Genomic DNA, 22,032 nt, shown 5'->3' with positions numbered 1-22,032 from the left:
AGGTAGTAGTGAAATACCAGTTGAAGTTTCAGATTTACTAGGGGAGTTTGGAGATATTATCTCTGATAATGTTCCAGATGGATTGCCACCAGTAAGGCAAATCAGTCATCAGATAGATTTGATTCCAGGAGCTAGTTTTCCTAACAAGGCTACTCACAGGATGACTCCTACTGAAATAGAGGAGCTAAATAGATAGGTTCAGGAGCTATTGAGGAAGGGCTTGATTCGAGAGAGCCTGAGTCCATGTGTAGTACCTGTAGTACTCACACCAAAGAAGGATGGAGAGTGGAGGATGTGTACAGATTCTTGAGCTATAAATAGGATCACCATCAAGTACAGATTTCCTTTGCCAAGGATGCATGATATTATGGACTGCTTGAGTGTAGCTCAGTACTTCACAAAGATAGATCTGAAGAGTGGTTATCACCAGATATGGATTCGAGAAGGAGATGAGTGGAAAACAACATTCAAGACCAAGGAGGGTCTTTATGAGTGGTTAGTCATGCCCTTTCAATTGATGAACGCCCCAAGCACCTTCATGCAGCTCATGAATGAGGTACTTAAGAAGTTCTTGGGAAAATTTGTTATTGATTATTTGGATGATATTTTAATTTTCAGCAAGACTTTGGAAGAACATTTATTGCATATTCGTAGTGTCCTTGAAAGGCTAAGGGAAGAGAAACTGTTAATTAATCTAAAGAAGTGTAACTTTGCAAAAAGGGAGTTAGTCTATTTGGGGTTTGTTATATCACCTGAAGGTCTCAAAATGGATCCAGATAAGGTAAAAGCCATCTTGGAATGGCCTACTCCAAGGTCTGCTACTGAGGTAAGATCATTTCATAGTCTGGTTAGTTTTTACAGGAAGTTTATTAAGAATTTCAGTGGCATATGTGCACCCCTAACTGATACAATAAGAGGAGATAGAAAAGAGTTCAAATGGACTGCAGCAGCTGCGAGAAGTTTTGAATTGCTGAAGAAGAAGGTGACAGAACAGCCTGTGTTGGCAATTCCAGATTTCAGAAAAGTGTTCTAGGTGGATTGTGATGCTAGTGGCAGTGCTATTGGGGCTGTATTAAGCCAAGAAGGTAAGCCTATTGCATATTTTAGTGAAAATTTGAATGATGCAAAGAAGAAGTATTATGTTTATGATCAAGAGTTCTGTGCAATAGTTCAGGCCTTAAAGAAATGGAGGCATTATTTATTGCCAAAGGAATTTGTTTTGTATACTGATCATCAGGCATTACAGTACCTAAATAGCCAAGGTAAATTGAATCAGAGGCATATGAAGTGGGTAGAGTTCTTGCAGAGCTATACATTTGTGTTGAAGCATAGAAGTGGAAAATCTAACAGGGTTGCAGATGCACTAAGTAGGAGACAGTTGTTTCTTACAGTAATGTAGGTTGAAGTAGTTGGGTTTGATGAACTTAAGAATTTGTACCCCGAGGATCCTGATTTTTCTGAAGCATGGAAAGCTTGTAAAGAACCTGTTGCTGTAGATAGAACCAAGTGGTTAGACTATTTGATTCAAGATGGCATGTTGTTCAAAGGTAGTCAATTGTGCATTCTAAGGAGTTCAATGAGGGAAAATCTGATTAAGGAGAAACACAGTGGAGGGATGGTAGGACATTTTGGTCGAGATAAGACCATTGCCATTCTTAGAGAACATTATTTTTGGCCTCAAATTTCACAGGATGTGAAGAAGTTTGTACAGAGTTGCCCGGTTTGTCAAGTTGCCAAGGGGTTTAGTCACAATACTGGCCTATATCAGCCATTGCCTGTTCCATCAAGGCCATGGGAGGACATAAGTATGGATTTTGTTCTTGGATTGCCAAGGACACAAAGGGGTAATGACTCAGTATTCGTGGTGGTTGATAGATTCTCCAAAATGGCACATTTTATTCCATGCCACAAAACACATGATGCTGTCCATATTGCAGACTTGTTTTTTCAAAGAGGTGGTAAGACTACATGGTCGTCCAAGGAGTATAGTTTCTGATAGAGATACTAAATTTGTGGGGTATTTCTAGAGGACATTGTGGAAAAAGTTGAGAACAGACTTGAAATTCAGTTCCACGCATCACCCACAAACTGACAGCCAAACAGATGTGGTAAATAGAAGTCTGGGCAATTTGCTAAGATGTTTAGTTGGGGATAAGCCCAAGGGATGGGATTTGATTCAGGCAGAGTTTGCTTATAATAACTCTATAAATAGGAGTACTAGAAAATCACCATTCCAAATTGTATATGGGAATAGCCCAAAGACTGCACCAGAGCTGAGGAAGATAGAACAAGGGGAGAGGACAAGTGCAGAAGCTGAGGAATTTGCTGAACATATCAAGTGTCTACATGAGGAGGTTCAGGCACACATTACCAAGATGAATCAAGAGTATAAAGCTAGGGCTGATCAAAGGAGAAGACATAAGGAATTCCAAGTAGGAGATTTAGTCATGGTGCACTTACGAAAGGAAAGATTTCTAGCCGGTACTTACAACAAGCTAAAAACGAAGAAATTTGGCCCCTGCAAAATTTTGAAGAAACATGACTCAAGAAATGCATATGAAGTGGAGCTGCCAGATGGTATTCAGATTTCTCCCATTTTCAACATTGCAGATTTAACAGAGTATCATGATGATGGTGCAGATGAGGAGCTGGTGTTCGAGCCATGTCCAATTCCTACTTCTATGAAGGAGGAGATAGAAGACATTCTAGATCATCGTGTGGGTAGGAGTACCAGAAATAGGCAGTATGAAGAGTATCTGGTCAAATGGAAAGGACGACCGATCGAGGACTCAACTTGGATTTTAGTAGCTGAGGTTTCCCATTTGGGATTTCCTCTACCATTCATAAAGTGACAGGGTCACTTTTCAATCTACCCTGGGTGTCTGATGTAGGAGCATCCAGAGGTATAAGGGCAATCCTGTGTCACCCAAAAAAATGTACTTAGACTTAGTTTCTATTTCATGTGTTTTCATTTTTGGATACCCATTTGGGCCAAATAAAGGTTCCAACTCTCACAGTTCCACTATCAGTGTTCGTATAAATCTCAAAAAAATAGGAGTATGTAATTGAGCCATCATTTTAGTGAACTAGGAGGCGTAAATTGGCCAGATGAATGTAATTGTAATTTAGAGTATTCCAAAAAAAGAATCGGGTCAAAAGGCCCCACGGTTTGAAAGTTATTACAGTTTTTCGGGTTTTGGAGACCTCCTAAGAATGCTTCAAAGTCAGGTTAGGGGCATTAAATGACCTTGAAAAGGGCCAAAAAATGGGGGAATGAGCAAAGCTTGTCCATATGGCTATAGAGCACTTCGAGAGCTTTCCAAAAATATAAAGGGTTCGTCAATCGGAGCTACGGTTCAAAAGTTATGCCTCTTGGAAGTTCGATTACCGTTTCTGGATTCTTCTAGATTTGCACCGACTTCTAACGCCGCTTCTGGAACCTTCTATTTGGTTGGTGGATGCCTACTAGAACTTTCTAGAATTTACTCCTAGTCCTTAACCCTCCGGGGTCTATTTAAGGAGATTTTTGGCATTGTAAAAGGCAGTTCAGAGTGGAGTTTGAGTGGAGGTACTGTAAGGAGAAATTATCCCCAGATTTATGCTATTGTAAGCCCTTAGGGCATGTTTTGAAGTTTATTTTCCTGTACTGTACTAGCTTATTTTCTTAGTGAATATAATTTTCCCTTTTCTGTTGTGTCCATTTTGTTCTTGGGTTGTGTCCCCATCATTTTCTTACCGATATCTTTGTTCAAGAGGAACTCCATCACACTTGCATGTGGAACTAGGAGCTAGACTTTATTATGTGATAACAAATGTCTGAATTTCTTTAAAGCTCTTATGAAAACAAGAACTTGTCTTTCCAAATAACTATATTTTTCCTCATAATTATTTAGCCCTTCACTGAAAAAGGCTATAGATTTCTCTTCATATGCATCATTCAAGTGTGTCAAGACAATTGATATGATTGACTCACCCCCAAGGGTATAGAGAATGAAATCTTTATCAAAGTTGGGATTGATAAGGGTAGCAGCTAATGCTATTACTACTTTGATTTCTTCAAAATTGGCTCTCCCTTCTTTTTTTAAGTGAAAACCATATTCTTCTTTAGCATGGTTGTAAGGGGTTTGACCATGGTAACAAGGTTAGGAATGAACCTTCTTACAAAGTTGATTCCAAGGAAACTTTGCAACCCTTTCTTATGACTAGGAAGTGGAAGAGCAAGGATTGTTTTTATTCTTTTTGGATCAATGGTTAAGCCATTCCTAGACACAATATGTCCTGGCAACTTTCCTTGACCAATGGCAAACACAAACTTGTTTGGATTTAAGGACACACCATATTCCCTACACTTGATGAGCACTTGCCTTAGATGACCAAAGTGGTCTGCCACATTATTTGAGTAGACTATTATGTCATCAAGGTAGACCAACACAAATTTCTCAAGCATGCTCTTGAAATCCATCTCCATTCCTTTTTGGAAGGTAGCACCTACATTGGTTAATCCAAAAGGCATTTTTCTATAGGCATAAGTGCCCCATTTAGTAGGGAAGGATGTCTTGTATCTATCAGAATCTTGGACCAACACTTGGTTATAACCTGAAAACCCATCTAGGAAGGAAAAACTTTCAGAGCCACTGACCTTGGATAAGATTTATTCCATGAAAGTGAGAGGATGGTGATCTTTGAGAGAGGCCCTATTTAGGTCTCTAAAATCTACACACAATTTGACTTCTCCACTCTTCTTTCTAATAGGAAAAAGGTTGGCTACCCAAGAGAAATGCTTAATAGAAAAAATAATATTAGCCTTTATCAGCTTGGATAGCTCCTTTATCATCATAGGTTCAATCTTAGGATTGATTGGTCTTTGCTTTTGCCTAACAAGCCTTGCATCACTATTTAAATATATGGTATGTTAAAATAAACTTGGGTCAAAAATTTTTAAATCATCATATGTCCATGCAAATACATCATTGAATTCTTGACATAAATGAACATAATTTTCTTGTTCAGCTTTAGAGCATACCTTTCCCAAACTAAGAACCTTTCCATCAGTAATGGCAACTAGTATGTGATCATCTTTATTTGTAGCTAGATTCAAACCCCTACTCCTTGCTTGATCATCAGGATTGAAAACATCTTCTAAAGTGATTAGACCCTTAGGCAACTTGTTGGAGTTGAGGTTCATGACCTAATCACCATATTGGCTTTGTAGCTTGGACTGATTCCTATTAGAGAATTTTGCTTCAATTTGTACAAAGTTGACAATTTAAACATCAGAGTCAAACACCTACCAATTGGCATGGTTATCTAAAACTGTAGGTCCTACAACCAGTCTAATGTGTTGCTCTCTTTTATCCTCAATATGCTTTGGTATGTCATAGTGAACACCTATTGTTGAAATTCTATCAGCATGTTTGTTATCTCTTCTAGGAACACTTTGGATATTGAATGCTTGGAAGCCCTCAAGTAGATCCTAAACTCTATGCTTGTATGATTTGAGAAGATTATTCTTTGTGATGTTCTAGCTCCTTACTTGGTTAACAACCTCACTATCTCCAAATACCTTTAAAGATTTGATCCCCCTCTTTTGTGCAAGTTGGAGGCCTTGAATCAATGCTTCATATTTTGCTACATAGTTAGTACAACTAAATTGAAGCCTATAAGAGAAGTAAAATTTCTCCAAATTGGGGGAGATGAGCACCACACTAGCTCCTAAGCCATTCTTGTTTCTTGAGCCATCAAAGAACATGCTCCATAATCCATCAACGTCCTCTTTTTTTTTACAAGATTAGGAATAGGAGCACCTTTCTCCAATATGGAATATGTACCAAGGCCTATCTCTTTAGCTTCTTGTACTAGATCAAATTGAAAAGTAGAGGCCCACTCATCTTAAAGATAATTAGGCACCTCTATTAGGGAAGTGATAGGTTCATATGTCATACCCTCATCATCTATCTCATAGATTGAACACTTAATGTTTATAGGGCTAGGTATATAGGTTTCTATGTGATTAAAGGCCAAAGGTTCTACCCTTATGGAGGCTTTTGTCCCATATCTAATTCATGTTTATAGGGCTAGGTGAATAGGTTTCTATGTGATTAAGGGCCAAAGGTTCTAACCTTATGGAGGCTTTTGTCCCATATCTTGTAATAAAGACCAATATGATGCAATATAACCACCTATCTATGTAGTGAAGTCTTTGGAAAGATAGATGGAGAAATGTGGAGGAATCTCAACTATTGATATGTCTTGAGTGACAATACAACCATGGCATACATGTAATGCCATTTCCACATTTTTCAGGATTCCTACTATTGTAATAGAGCTGCCATCTAACTAAAGTACATCTCTAACCATTGGTTCATATTTAATACCAAGGATTGCAGCTACACATTTAGACATTATATAACTACTAGCTCCAAAATCTATCATGCAATTATGAACTATTTTGTCCCCTATAATCAAAGATACATAAAAAGGAGGAGGCTTTTTTTTTCTTACTTGTGTCTCCTTCTTTTGTTGGCTGCACCAAACTTGTTGCCTCATCTAAGGTGGCTGATTGATTCTACACCTTTATACTCTTTAACTCTTGTTGTAGTAGCTCCAACTGTGGTGGCATAGTGAGAACATTCCACATAGGAATATTAACACTAGTCCTATTCATCTGATCTATTATGTTGAGAGGAGTGTCAACTTCTTTGATTGGAGCCTTGGGGACTATAGGAATTGATGAATAAATTTGAGTATCCTGAGGTTCATTAGACCTCTTGTTGTTTATGTTTTTCTTCTATTGGGGAGCAACATTTGATTATGCATTTATAATTGGAGTATGAGGGGCAACACCTAAAATTGAAGCCTGGTTTGATGGAGGAGGTGTAGCACTCTCAATGGCTCTTCTTTTACTTTTGGTATTATGAGCTATAACATTATATTTATCATGGTTAGCATGACAATGTTCCTCTAGTTGATGGTTCATAAAAGAACAATCACTATAAGAATTTTGCTTTGGAAAAAATTCAACCAAGAACAAAGAACTCAAACACAAGCACAACTATAGACCAGAAAGAGTATGATCAGAATATTCATATGTATTCGATTCAATATGCATAAAATTACACTACGCATGCCTATATATAAAGGCTTCTTAGATGCATCTAGAATGCTTAGGAATTAGCATCATGATAAGTCATACAACCAGGCACATGTCCACCAGATATGGGTTATCCTTCTTTAAGCATGGAAGTAAGTGCGATGATGAGAGGATAAACCTAAAATGGTGTAGCACACAAATTTATGTTGTAGACACCATGTGCTCAAAAGGGAGTGCAAATAACTGTGTCATCTACATGAGAACTCAATGAATGATGAAAACTCCAATATTGTAGACACCATGTGTATATGTGGAATGTGGCCTTATGCTTCACACACACACTTCAACATAGTCTTTATATGAGGATTCATCCCAGAATGAACATTGGATTGTCCATCCAAAAATCATCCAACAAGCTTACCCATTGCCTTCTATCTAAAGGGATTTTGCCTGTTAATATCCTCAGAATCGAGGTGTGAGCAACCAAACCCTCTAAGAATGAAGGATTTGAAAATAAGATGAAACTAATCTTTGTGAATATGCAAATTAATCTAAAATGAGATATGGAAACTAGTCTAAGAACATATAAAAGAAACTATGCTAAAGATGTATGCATATTAGATCTAAATGAGAATTAAGTTGACAATGAAAATCTATGGGAATGTAATAAGCTTAAATGAGTATGAAATTTTGCAGCAATTTGATGCAAATTCTCATTCATCCTCTCAAAATGAAGAGATGAGGGTCTCTTAAATAGACTTACCTGAAAACCTTCAACGGTTGAGATCGATTTCAATCAACGATCAGGATTGAAGATGAAGTTTAGTCATAAAGGAAGATTACCAAATCAAAGGGAGTTAACTGGCTCAGATTTGAGTGTAAGAGTCAGTCAACTCAGATAGACTTTAGTGTTAGAGTAAGTGATTTGAGTCATTTCCAATTTGATAAGTAGTGAACTAGGAATTTCCCTTTTTTTAACTGGAGAGAGATTTTGGAGAGATATTTAATTTAATAAAATGAGATATGCTCTCATAAATATATTTTCTTATTAATTAAATAATTCTTATTTAATTAATTAGAGACACTTTTCTTATTTAATTAAATAACTTCATTTAATTAATTTGGAATGGCTTCCCATTTAATTAAATAAATTTTCTTAATTAATTAGAAGTAGCTTCTCCATTTAATTAAATAATTTTTTTATTTAATTAAAATAGGCATATTTATTAAATTAAATAAATTTAATTCCGTAGTACATTAGCCTTAGGAGATAATTTAATTTAATAAAGTATGAATACTTTAGATTAAATTAAATTAAAATCAAATAGGTTTAATGTGGCTAATATGAGTGCATACTATAGGGATTAAATAACGAGTTTGATTAATGTAGATTAGGGTCTCAAGCATTTGACAATTAAGTCAAGTAGCGAGTAGCAAAAGAAGAATTGCCTATTAGGATAGGTCTTAGGATTGATCAGAATAGACCAGAATTGGTATCATGGCAATGAGCCAATTTTGGGGTATTACATTTTGCCCCTCTTTGAATGAATGTGCGAGCAGCACATTCAATTCAAAGAAAACTAGAAAGCATGATGCGAAGATGAGATTGGTTCCAAAGTTGATGATACGAAGACCAATTGATAAGCTTTTAAGGACTATCTCTAGAACAGAGATTACTCCCAAGGAATCCAAGCAGAATGCCTAGATACCTAAAATTGATAAGCTTTTAAAAGACTATCTCCAGAATGGAGTGTAATATTTAAGGATCCAGACAGAATGTCTAGATATCTAAAATTGATAAGCATTTAGAAGATTATCTCCAAAATGGAGCTTAACCTTCAAGGATCCAGATAGAAAACCTAGATACCTGAAATTGGTAGCATTTAGAAGATTATCTCCAGAACAGAGCTTAACCTTCAAGGATCCAGATAGAACACCTAGATACTTGAGATTGATAGCATTTAGAAGATTATCTCCAAAATGGAGCTTAACCTTCAAGGATCCAGATAGATCACCTAGATACCTGAGATTGATAGCATTTAGAAGATTATCTCTAGAATGGAGGTTAACCTTCAAGGATCCAGATAGAACACCTAGATATCTAAAATTGAAAGTAGATAGCAAGATCAAATTATAAGTCATAGAACCATCCATAGAATGAGGCTTCATCCTTAGGAACCATGGTTTAGATTGTTTTGATACCTATCCATTGAACTCTATGAAGAGTTGCTATAAGATTGATCAGTTGATGAAAAGATAAGATAGATAGCAAAGATGCCAGATAGGAGGGAGCAAGATGCCCCGAGTGATGAGTGTTGGAAATATTCAGGATGAAATGTGTTACTGAGAGGGGAGGGGTGAATCAGTAACATATAAAATTTTATGCATTTTAACCATTTATCATTTATGCATCTAATCTACTGCATAAATGAAAGATCAATCATTCATAACACATGAACACAATGATTTGGTGACCTAGAAACCTTCCAATTAGAAAGTAAAACTGGTGTGGGGATGATGCCCACAAAAATTCATTACTACAGTATGAAGTTGGCCAGTTAAAGCTTACAATGATCACTTCTGGTGATCTGCTCTGTTAGGAGCAAGTAGGACTGCTAGATCCACCTTGTTAGAGGATTTACAAACATACAGTGAAGTATGCACTCTGTTAGGAGATTTACAAAAGATTGTTAAGTCTACCTTGTTATAGGATTTAAAAAAATGATTCACCTATTAGGATGAAATAGTGGATCTACTTACAACTTCTTTTCTGATAAGATCCTTTTGCATTGATCACCTGATGTGATAGATATAACTTTTCTGCTCCTTATGCTGACCTTGCTGTATTCCTTTTGCTCTGCTGCTGATAGCAATACCTTCTTTTCATGCGACAATACTTTCTTATTTCATGCCAATATGTTCATATTCCATTTCATATTTCAAAAATCATATCATACATTACATATATACCATTCCAATATTTTACAGTTACAAGGTCGGCCAAAACACAAGTGAACAAAACATTACCGAGTCGGCCCATTAGTAAACTCGGGTTCACTGAACTGACTCGGCATCGTCATGCACTCAGTAGAAGTAGAGACTCAGTTCATACTAGACACAAAAAATTTCTTGGAACTTGGTAGCCATTGGTGACTCGGTAGATGAAGTGTTACTCGGTAGAAACTATCTTCTTCGTTTACCTTGCTTAGCTTGGTAAACAATGAATCCTTTGTTTACCTTTTTCAGTCGGTAAAATCTGCTGATCTTTGATTACCTTTTTTACTTGGTAAACACTGTTGAACTTCCTTTACCTTTTTCACTCGGTACCTTTAGCTTCCTTTACCTTTTTCACTCGGTACCTTCTGGAATGCTCGGTGAGAACTGTTTGCCTGCTGAACTTATAAGGTAACCACTGAATGCTCGGTATATACTTGAGACTAAGTGATGAGCAAGATAAGAATTCAGGATAGAATAAGTGTTTGCACTAATGACAAATATATCATAATTCCAACAATCTCCCCCTTTGGCATTAGTGACAAAAACACTTATGTACAAAATCTAATGTACTGATTTACATATATCTCCCCCATACAATATGCTCAGAGTATTTACAAATATATCTATCTTTTTTAACTCTATCTCCCCCTCTAAACTCTATCTCCCCCTTTTTGACAATAATGTCAAATTAAGCAATATATATTTACACAGAGATACCAAAATGAGAGATGAATTCAAAATGTACCTTGAGAATAAGAGCCAAAGTCTTATCCCAATTTTTTTGCAAAATTTTGCAGGAGGAGAGTGCTATTTGAACTTCTACTGAAAGTTCAATCATATGATCTGCAACCGAGAAATTGTTGTCATGGATCAATGCTTTGGAGTGGACAATGCGTTTCTACATTGTGTCCATGAAAGGAAGGATCATGTTCTAGATGTCTATTAAGGTAGACCTGATCCTTGCTTCCTCTCTCAACAATTCTGCCTACTTTTCTGACAAAAATCTGATTCGAAGATGATGGGATGAACTTGAATTGGGATCAAGTTGCAATATTTGGGCACTGCCCTTCCTATCCTCATCAATTTTATTCAAATTTTCTTTGATCTCCTTTGTGTACTTGGTAACATCACAAAGTTTGGCAAAAAGTGAAGTTACATTATTAAAAGAATTTTCAAAATTGGCCAATATTGTAGACAATTCTACCTGTTTTATTGCAATGTGCTGAGCAATGTGCTCAAGCACCTTATTATCAAATTTCCTTTTAGCCTTTTCAATCAATTTTTCTTGACCAGAGGTGTCCTCGTTGAATTTATTTACAACCTCTTCTAATTGAATCAAAATGTGTTGAGTAGAATCTACTTCAACACCTATAGCCTCTGTAATAATGTTCTTGGCGTACTCTATTATTTTGTATTCCTTATCCCTTTTAGATCTTAACTGCTTCTACATAGCCTTCATCTCTATTAATTGACTAGCAAACCTCATTTCTTCAATGGTAGCATTTTCATAGTCAATTTTTGGAATAACTATATCTGTGTCTAAATCAATTTCTTTTCCAATTATCAGAAGCCTTAATGGTTTCTTTTATTTGATTTTTGTGGCCATTGGTTTAATCTTAGGAATAGACACAATAGTAGAGATGGAAGGGCTAGTAACAAAAACTGGGATAGGACTTGAAGAATGAATGCCAATAGAAGTATTTACCAGATCAAAAACTGGAATACTTCCCAAAAATGATGATATACCCGTTATAGCAGTATCTAAACTAGTTATACTTGAAGCAGATGCAGATAATGCTGTCAAAATTGTTGGAATTGACAAAATTGTAGAACTTACTGATGTGTCGCCTAATGATGTTGGAACAGAGGAGGCTGGCTTGGTGACTGAAGAAGAGGGCTATAGCTCAGTAGTTGAAGTGGTAGACACTTCCACTGATGATACCTGGAGCTGTGAAGTGGTAGGTGCAGATGATAAATTCGATGAAGATGCTATCAAACCTACGGACGCTAACTCCAACCTTGATGATGTGATAGTTTTAGGTGGAGAGTGAGGAAGAGATGCAATGACTGCTGCTGCAATTTTTACTGGATCATCTTCCTCTTTATTTTCCTCTTCAGCTTCTTCCTCTTTTTCTTCCTTGTCTTCCTCCATTAATGCATGCAGCTCTCCTAGTGAGACTGTCATGGATGGAGAGGCAGTTGTATCATCAATGTCATTGCTGTCATCATCCTAGATTTCTACTAGATCTTCATTGGGTTTATGCAGATGATAGATATTTTTCCACATGTTTGTTGCATCATTTACAACATGCTCAATGTCTTTGATTAAAATCAAACAAGTGTGGAATCTGATCATCATTTTTCCTTCATGATTTTTCATTGCAGCCTTTATTTCTACTCCAGTGAGATTTGGTTGAAGGTTTTTCAGAGATTGCTCATAGATATCTTTCACCGTTTGGGTGGCTTTTTCCTATTTTGATTGCAATCTCTCTAGTAGTTCCTTGGAGATTTGAGAGGCAAGCTGGTCCAAGGAGTATTTCCATTTTCCCATCTTGGAGAGTACCAGTTCCTCTATCTGCATTTTCTCAGCATCTGTTCTTGTTTCAAATTTCAAAGCTTTGAAATTTGTGATGCCTGCCCCTTCTTCCAATTGTTTGAGCCTTTCCTCAAATGTGAGTGAAGGTCTAACCAGTACAAGTTCCTATTTTCCTTTCCTGGTCATCCTTGAGAATATTGCAGTAGGCATCTTCTTAGGTTTGGTAATGGTTACCTTACCTTTCTTCTTTAGAGGTTCTTCTCCTACAGATTCTTGTTCTTGTTCTTCTTCTTCTCCTCCTTCTTCTTCATCATCTTCTTCATCTTCGCCTTTACCTTCAGTTAGCATAAAAGGACTAGTAGCAATTTTCATTTTGGCTATCTTCCTCTTGACTTTGCTTATTGCCTAAGGTAGCTTGATTTCAAGCTCTATTCTGGCCTTTGCTTCATCATAGGTTCCAAAGGTAGGAATGTTAGTGATAGCTGGTTCATTGACCAGTGCCTCAATGATATCTCTTGCATCATCAATATTTAATTCATAAGGCAATGGTTTTACCCATCCCACTCAGGGTATGACTGCCTGTATGTACACATGATCATAGTCAACCATAAAAAATATATCATCTTTGTAATCCTCAACAAGCTTAGGAGGAATTCTGAACCTTTTATTCATCCTTTCCTTGAAATATTCAAAATAATTATCCATGACTTTGTCAAAATTTTCACCCATTTCTGCTATGAACTCATTAATCTGATATAAAATTGGAGTGTCTTTCCTCCATACTACAGATCCTTTTGATGGAAAAAACTTTTGTACATAAAAGAATAAACAAATTAATAAAGAACCAAATTTACAGGGGTTATTCTTGGAAGTCCTTATGCTTTGCATATTTTTATTTAGCTGTCTTAATAGCAATTCTGACAAATCAAATTCAAGATTTTTCTTTACAATCTTAAATGCTAAATCCACAGCTTCACACAGTACACTATTCAATCTCCTGGAACTGTATAACTTATATGCAATCACATAGATGCCAAATCTGAGTTCCACATTAGATATATTGTTAAGCTTTAGTCCTCTACCATCCCACTCTGCTAGGGTTATCTTCTGTAACTCATATTGACCTAGGGTTTTAGTGGTTTTAGCTTTGCTTAGCATAGGAAAAGCCATGATTTTATGAATCATCTTTTTGGTTAACAATACGGGTTGTTCCAACCACAACTGACTATTATGAACATGGCTTAGAACATATCTAACCCATTTAACCTAGAAAATTCTTGGTAGGTGCAGAATATGGGTCAAGCCTTTTTCTTCTAAGTGTTTGTGCTTAGGTTTTAGGGCTCCATCAACACATAATTGACCTAGGGCATTATCCATATCTAATGTACCAATTTCTTGAATAGCACATTTGAAATGAGGGTGAATATCATTAACAAGAAGTACCTTAGGAGGGATTTTCAATTGAGCTCCGTGAATGTCAAGTGATTCTGCAACTCTGGACACTACCTTGAATTTTGGGGCTTTCCATTCGACTCCTTTAACGAGCATTTCAAAACCCTTCTTCACCTTGCTGTTGCTGCTACTTGCAGATGCCATTGTTGCTCGGTGGATGAAAAGATTTTCAAACACTTACTTTGCAGGAATTTTTCTTCAAATCACTTGGCATGCAACTGGAAATCCTTTTGGCTCTAAGAATTTTAAGTCATGGTGGAAAATGAAATCGAATTCTGCCCTTTTAATGACATATCGTCATTAAGGCTCGGTACAAAGGTAGATGAGATGACATAGTGCGTGCCAGTCTGTTATTGAAATACTCAGTAGAACCTTGCAACTCGGTGGACTAATAGAATCTTTGATACTCTCGACCTAGCTCGGTAAGGTCTTTGGTCAGCCTTGCTCGGTACATGCAACTTGGTGATTGATACCATTTCTATGATCCATGTATCTGAAATACTGTATTGATCATTTGCACCCATTTTTATAATTTGGAACTGTTTTAAGATGTGGCTAGAAGGTGCAGTTCCTGAGTCTTCTTAAGTCTCAATTGGAAATGATGGAGTCACCCACTTCTTGAGTGACATGATCATTATTTGAACTATCTTGATTGGTAGATTTAGGGATCCACTGTTGTCTCATTTGCTTCATAATGTTATCAGCTTTTGCTTTCTTTTCATCTTTAATTCTTCTAGTATTCATGCAATTCTTAGCTATATGACCAAGTTTAGTACATGTGTAACATCTTATGGTTGTATCCTTCTTTCTTAGGTGATGTCTTGCACAGCTTATCTTGATGCGTCCATATTCTCCACAATAGTGACATCTGCACCAGCTATTGTAGTCCCAACCAAATATTGCTTTGATAATTTGTTCTTCTGGATTAAATATCTTTGATTTGCATTGATTAAATACTAGTCTAATTCTCTACAAGGGCTTTAAATTCCTTGAATCGACTAAAGACTCGTGTCTTACTTTTAAGGAAATAAACCCATGTCCTTCTACTGTAATCATCTATGAAAGATACAAAAAATACAGACTTGGAGATTGAAGGAACTTTTATAGGACCAAATACATCAGAATGAATAAGATCCAAAACATCAGAAGATTTGTGAGAACTAGAGTAAAACTGAACACGATTTTGTTTACCATATACACAGTGTTCACAGAAGTCGAACTCAAGATTTCAATCATTTAACCCCTCAACAAGATTTTTATTTTTCAGGGTTCTAAGACCCTTCTCACCAATGTGACCAAATCTCAAATGCTACAACATTGTCTTTTTTGCAGAAAGCTTTCCTTCCAAAGTGTTTGCACCCTTAGGTACACTTGTTGCACTACCATCAGAACCACTAACCACTATCTTCTTTACTACTCGTTCAGATGGTGGGGATGAAGTGATAGGTACTCTCTTCTTTGAAATAGAAGAACTATTACATTGAGAAATGTGTGCATCAAGCTGAAACAAAGTACCTCTCCTAGTACCCTTAGCAAGCACCATAACTCCTCTCATCATCTTACATAGGTTTTGTGCCAAACCTGGAATGTGCATAACTCCATTGATTCCCTTTACTCGTCCATCAAGAAATTTGATAGCGACCCTTCCACGTCCAACTATCTTTAGGTGAGAATCATCACCCAAGTACACCTTTCCACCATTAAACTCTTCATATTTTAAGAACCAGTTTTGATGAGAGGTCATGTGAAAAGATGCACTCGAGTCAACCAACCACACATCATCAGATGCATGGGCTGCCAAAGCTATGATGAATGCATCACCATCTTCTTGAGATTTTTCAGAACTAGAATCTGAGGCTTTCTTCTTCTTCTTAGGCTCTTTACAGTCTTTATGGAAGTGCCCAGTCTTATCGTAGTTCCAACATTTTGCCTTGGACTTATTGGAAGTCTTTGACTTCCCATAGGATTTGGATCTACCCTTATTGTCAAACTTATTGTCATTTTTCTTCCCTCTTTTCGTGGATCTCCCACGAATAGCAAGGGCTTATTTTTCCAAAATAGAAGCCTTTCTCCGCATCTCCTCTGATAGCAGCGAAGACACCACATCATCCATTTTGAAAGTGACTAATGTGCTTTCGAGAGCCATCACAAGACAGTCCCATGAATCCGGTAAAGAACACAAAATTGTGTAGCAATGATCCTCCTCCTCTAACTTGACACCAGCTGATGTCAACTGTGCAGCCAGCAAATTAAATGCATTTAAATGATCCATTAAGGATCCACCTTCCTCCATTCGTAGAGAATACAACTTCTTCCTCAGGAAAAACTTGTTCACCAAAGATTTGGCCTGATACATGGCCCCAAGTCTCTCCCACAAACTATATGCGGTTTTCTCATCTGGAACATTTAGAAGGACTGCATCGGTTAAACAGAGTCTTATGAGACCCTTAGCTTTACAATCTTTGATATCCCAATATGCTTGAGCTATAGTTGCTAGTCTTGTAGCGCTTGTAGTCACTTCCCATAGGTCACGATCTTCCAACATGTATTCCATCTTGAGTTTCCAAAACTCGAAAATAGCACCATTAAATTTCTCCACCTCCATTCTTCCATATGATGAACTCGCCATCTCAATCTGCAAATAAGATTCATGATGCTCTACACAAGACTCCCACTCAACTTGAGATTAGCTCAAAAAACCCTACCCAACAACTAGGATCAAAAGTTGATTAGCTCTGATACCACTTCTAAGGAAACTCAAGTATCAAAACAGATTCCTACACTAATCTCATAAGGAAAGTATGATGCAAATCCTATTAAAATATTCTACACTTACAGATTCAATATCATGTAAATAAAAATATTGCGGCCAACCATGCATACAAAAAATAGACAGAGAAAGGAACACATAACACAAGGATTTGCTAGTGGGGAAAAACCTTTTGGTAAAACAACCCCACCCCTTTAGGACCTGCACAATGTATTATCTTCAACACGAGGTTACAATACACTTGCAATGCAAGTTCAACATCAACAATAGAAGACTCTAGTAGCTACTTGCAGTACCAAAAATACACCCCTTTTGCATCACATCTCTTTGCAACCCTAAAAACACTTATAAAATGCGCTTCACTTTAGGGCTACTCCCAAAGGTAAACCGTATTAGGGTTTTACCATTCTCTGAGAAAATAGGAACCCCAAAAATTTTTTGGGGTAGAGTGTACAGTACTCAAATATCGTAGTTGCTACATGTCTTCACCTGTCATTGAATCTTCCTAACATAGCTCTTACGTGTCATAGGAATCCGTCATAACTATTTTAGTCATGATCTCCTTACACACAATTCAAGATGTCGACACATCAACATTATTTGCAAGAAATACATTTTACAAAACAAATAATAAGAATAGGAATTATACAAGGTTGAGACACCTTATTCCTAACAATATTGAGCAGTTGGGTTTATCTTCTTTGTGTCAGATTCTAGCTGTAATGGTGAATCACGACCTTCTTACTGCTTTGGTGGAGCATTTCCATTTGGAGATGAACACTTTTCATTTGCCGATGGGTGAGATGACAATCACCCTGGAGAATATATGGAGGATACTAAGGATCCCATTTCATGGTGCCTAGGTCATTTATGATACAATGCCCCAAGCAGGGACAAAGGCACTATCCTTTGTGTTTGGGAGAGAGCTACTGAGGGGCAAGGCCATCAGCTGGGATGAGCTGATGCACACCTATGGACTAACGCACAGGCTAGCATCTGTGCTGACTATATTTTTGAGTTATTTCTTATGTCTTGACAGAGGACATCATGGTTTGGAGTGTGGGTGGGGAGTCATGCTCCGAAGGATGTTGGAAACACCCGAGATCTTTGGGTGGGGTCAGTGCATGTTGGCCCACCTTTTTCATGAGATGCACGAGGTATTCTTCCATGAGAAGAAGACGATGGTAGCTAGAGTGTATGTCTTACAGATATGGCCATGGGAGCACCTTCCTGTATGCAAGCTGATTTATGAGCATGCCTGAGAGCCCATGGAGCCCTATATATGCACGTATCGAGGGCACATTACCCAAGTCCACCTAGGTAAGACTGAACATTGGAGGATACATCTTGATGACTTGGTCTCCGTTGTATGGAGACCTTGGTGAGAGACAGAGGACTTGGATGATTCCCTTAGAGAGCTACCATGGATGTTTAGTTCTCAACCGCTGGTGGGCAGGACCACATCAGTTATAGAGAGATTTGTGATTTCACGAGTGTGGCAGCAATATGGCTGACCATAGGACATTTCCCATGAGTACTGTGCCTATGCGAGGTTGCAGAAGGATGTTGAGTAGGGATGGCCACCATGGATGGATCTAGGGTGGTCCATGATAGATATTCACAGCCTAGCTATAGCTCAGTGGGACTACCTGCCAGAGGTAGTAGATGTAGGTATGATGCCTACGTATTAGGCATTTTTGATCAGCCATCCATTCCCACACTTTATAGATCCACTGGGGATGGCAGGATAGGCATAGAGGCAGGTGCCCTAGCAGTAGCAGGCATAGCCACAGCCACAAGTGCAACCACAGATTCTGACATAGGTCTTGCATCGGGTACAATACATGAAGATTCCCCCACGTCAGATGGGATTAGACCTAGGTGCTAGGGTTAGTGGGACAGGAGACAGTCGACGGTGAAGGCAGAGGACAAAGGAACAGAGCCCTCAATAGGAGGTTCCATAGCAGCAGGCACCACCACAACAAGAGGCACCACTATAATGGTAGGCACTAGAGATGCTAGATGAGGATATGCTAGATCAGCTGGTTGTTGGGGTGCAAGACACAGTACGATGCTACCGAGAGCAAATGTGTGTGGCCTCCCGACAGTTGGGAGAGTTACAGATTTTACTGGCAGTGCAGGATGAGATCCTCTTTCAGTCAGCTTGGGTAGCTTACTATTATGCTACATATACGAATGTGGTACCAGATGAGACACTTCAGGTTTAGCACTTTTCTCAGTATGCGTGAGAGTCTAGGGGCACACGACCTCCTGCTAGACCAGATATGCCACCGTTGCCTCCACCACCTTCTGCTCTTGCTCCTCCTGGAGGTGAGGGTACGGGACAAAGTTAGACGCTCTGTGCCTGACTCTAATTTTGATCTTTGGCTATGTATCGACTGGTGTGCTAGTACCACATGTATCATTTTTTGATCAATTACACTTGAGTAGTGCCCATTTTTGTACTGATCCATTCTTTTGATATATATATATATATATATATATATATATATATATATATATATATATATATATATATATATATATATATACGAGATCTTGAGCCAAGTATCCTTGTGTACATGTCATTGTCTATTTTTCTTTACTTTAATGCACATGGGATGTCAATATGATGATGATGAGATACATGTTGTACTTTGATAGAATGCATATGTATGTTGATGTGACGTGATGTGATTATGTAGCATAGATATCATGAGTTATATGGATGCAATGCATATGGAAATGGATTGACATCTCATGTAGTGTTGCGTGTTTGTTTTTTTACATTGACAGGTATTCCATTGAGGAGTGCAAATCGATGAACCAAATGCTTGTGTAGCCATGAAGAAACCTGACATGTTTGAAGATGCCCCCAATCCTTCATCACACAGGGGAGAAATAGAATCACAACCGAATTGTGTGCGTATGGAAGTGAAGTATGTAATACAAGACTATGTTAAATGCAACCCTAGGTCTGGTTACTGAGCCTCGACAATTTATCTTCACTTGACATAGAAAAAAGCTTGTATGTTATACAATTCCCACTAACATTGCAATCGTGGGAATATGAATAGAACATACGTTATAGGTTTGTCGGGATTAAATGTAAGAATTCGAGGCACAAGAAGCTAGAATGACCAGAATATTTGTCCCTTTTAATATAACAAGTTAACATAAGCATCAAAGCATAAATGCTAGGATGACCAGAATGTTTCTTGCATGACAGGCACACCAAACATACGAGAGATTCATCTCATGCTTAGTATTTAGTAAGTATTTTATTCGCAACGACCCTTGCGTTTGTAACCTGAGACAAAAGTGTGCTAGGTATACTCGCAATGACTTGTACATTCACTTAGCATGACGAGTATCAATATTTACTGTAGCATGAAGAGTTCACTCCAAAAAACAAGGAGAAGAACCAATGTTATTGACACATTCATATAAAAAGAGTTGAGGTACATACGACCATCCAATACGAGATGGAGGCTCTTATAGTGGACACCCCTTTTATAGGAATAGATCAACCTATTGGAACTAAACCACAGACATAAAGAAAAGAAAAGATAATGCCCCCAGTCATTACTTCTCTAGTTGAAGATGACATCATCGATTTGCTCGAGGAGATATGATAAAGCAAAACAAAGTAAACAAAGAAAATGTTCAGCATACCCAAACAAGTATATCATTTTTAAGTTCAATGTTTTTGGGATTGATGTCAAGTGTTAGTATCCAGAACATGTTTGAAAGAAATCTCTTCAGTAGGTGACAACAGTGGGAAAAAACAGTTAGAACGACTGGTGACTGAGGTCAAAGAGGGATCTTCATGATGAAGAACCTAAGAGGGACTGAGCAACAGTAGACAGACACAGCTAGGATGACTGTTGACTGACGCAAGAGAGATCTTCCATAAAGGAATTTGGAGATGTAACCCAAGCAATAGTAGGCAGACATAGTTGAAACAATTGGTGCCTATTGCAAAAGAGGTTCTATGAGGAGAATCTTTGAAAATGAGGGACACTGGCGATAGTAGGAAGATGCAATGAGGACCACTAGTGTCTGTTGTGAAGGAGATCCTACAAGGAGAATCTTGAAAGTAGTGACACTAGCGATGGTAGGCAGACACAATGAAGACCACTCGTGACTGTCATGAAGGAGATCCTACGAGGAGAATCTTAGAAGTAGTGACACTAGCGATAGTAGGTAGACGCAATGAGGACCACTGGTGACTGTTGTGAAAGAGATTTTATGAGGAGATTCTTTACAAATGAGGGACACTAAAGGGAATGCCCTCAAGCTATAACAAGACTCAATCCATGGATACATGAGCAAAAAGCAAGAAAAATAGGAAAGTGAAAGCATGAAAGCGATTGTACAGAATAGCCAGAAGATGTGCTGCAGGATGGAGCATTGGGAACAAGAGGTGCCTGTTTACCAGGTTTTCACCTTCTTGGCAGGATTTTCCTTTTTTTTTTTTTGCTACCATGATGCCTGTTTCCAGATTTTCACCAATGACACTTTTCTTGTTTTTTCAATTTTTTTTGTATTTTCCTTTTTTTTGATTTTTTTTTGTATTTTTGAGATTTTTTCACTTTTTTTGGTGTTACCAAGGGACCTATTGCTAGGTTTTCACCAGGGTAACAATTTTTTCAGGACTTTTTCTAAATTTTTAGATTTTTTCAAGACATATAGATATGTACAAAGAGCTTACTGATATCAGATCAACTATAAAACCACTTCAGGTGGAGAGTGTTGACAGGTTCTTTAAGCACTTCTCCTTCGATTGTGGAAACTTGATAGGCACTAGATCCATATACTACAGTAATGATGTAAGGACCAAGCCAGTTTGGTTCAAACTTTCCTTTTTGTACTCACTGTTGTTGATTCTTAGGGTTCTCTCTTAGGATGAGGTCACCTTGCTGGAAGTCACGTGGCTTGACCCTTCAATTGTAGCTTCTGGCCATTCTTTGTTGATATGCTCGCAGATGATCACATGCCACTTGTTGATGTTCATCCAATAACATAAGCTCTTGAAGCTGAGTGATCCTATAGTCATCATTAGTGATAAAACCCTTCATAGAGATGCTCAAGGTAGGAATCTCAACCTCTATTAGAAGCACATCATCCGCCCCATATACCAAAGCAAAGGGAGTCATCCCCGTTGGAGTCCTGATGCTTGTCCTA

The sequence above is a fragment of the Cupressus sempervirens genome, chromosome 6 (assembly GCF_028749045.1).
Source record: "Cupressus sempervirens isolate cs-2001-9-10 chromosome 6, ASM2874904v1, whole genome shotgun sequence".
Taxonomy (NCBI): Eukaryota; Viridiplantae; Streptophyta; class Pinopsida; order Cupressales; family Cupressaceae; genus Cupressus; species Cupressus sempervirens.
Note: the sequence above shows the minus strand (reverse complement) of the source record.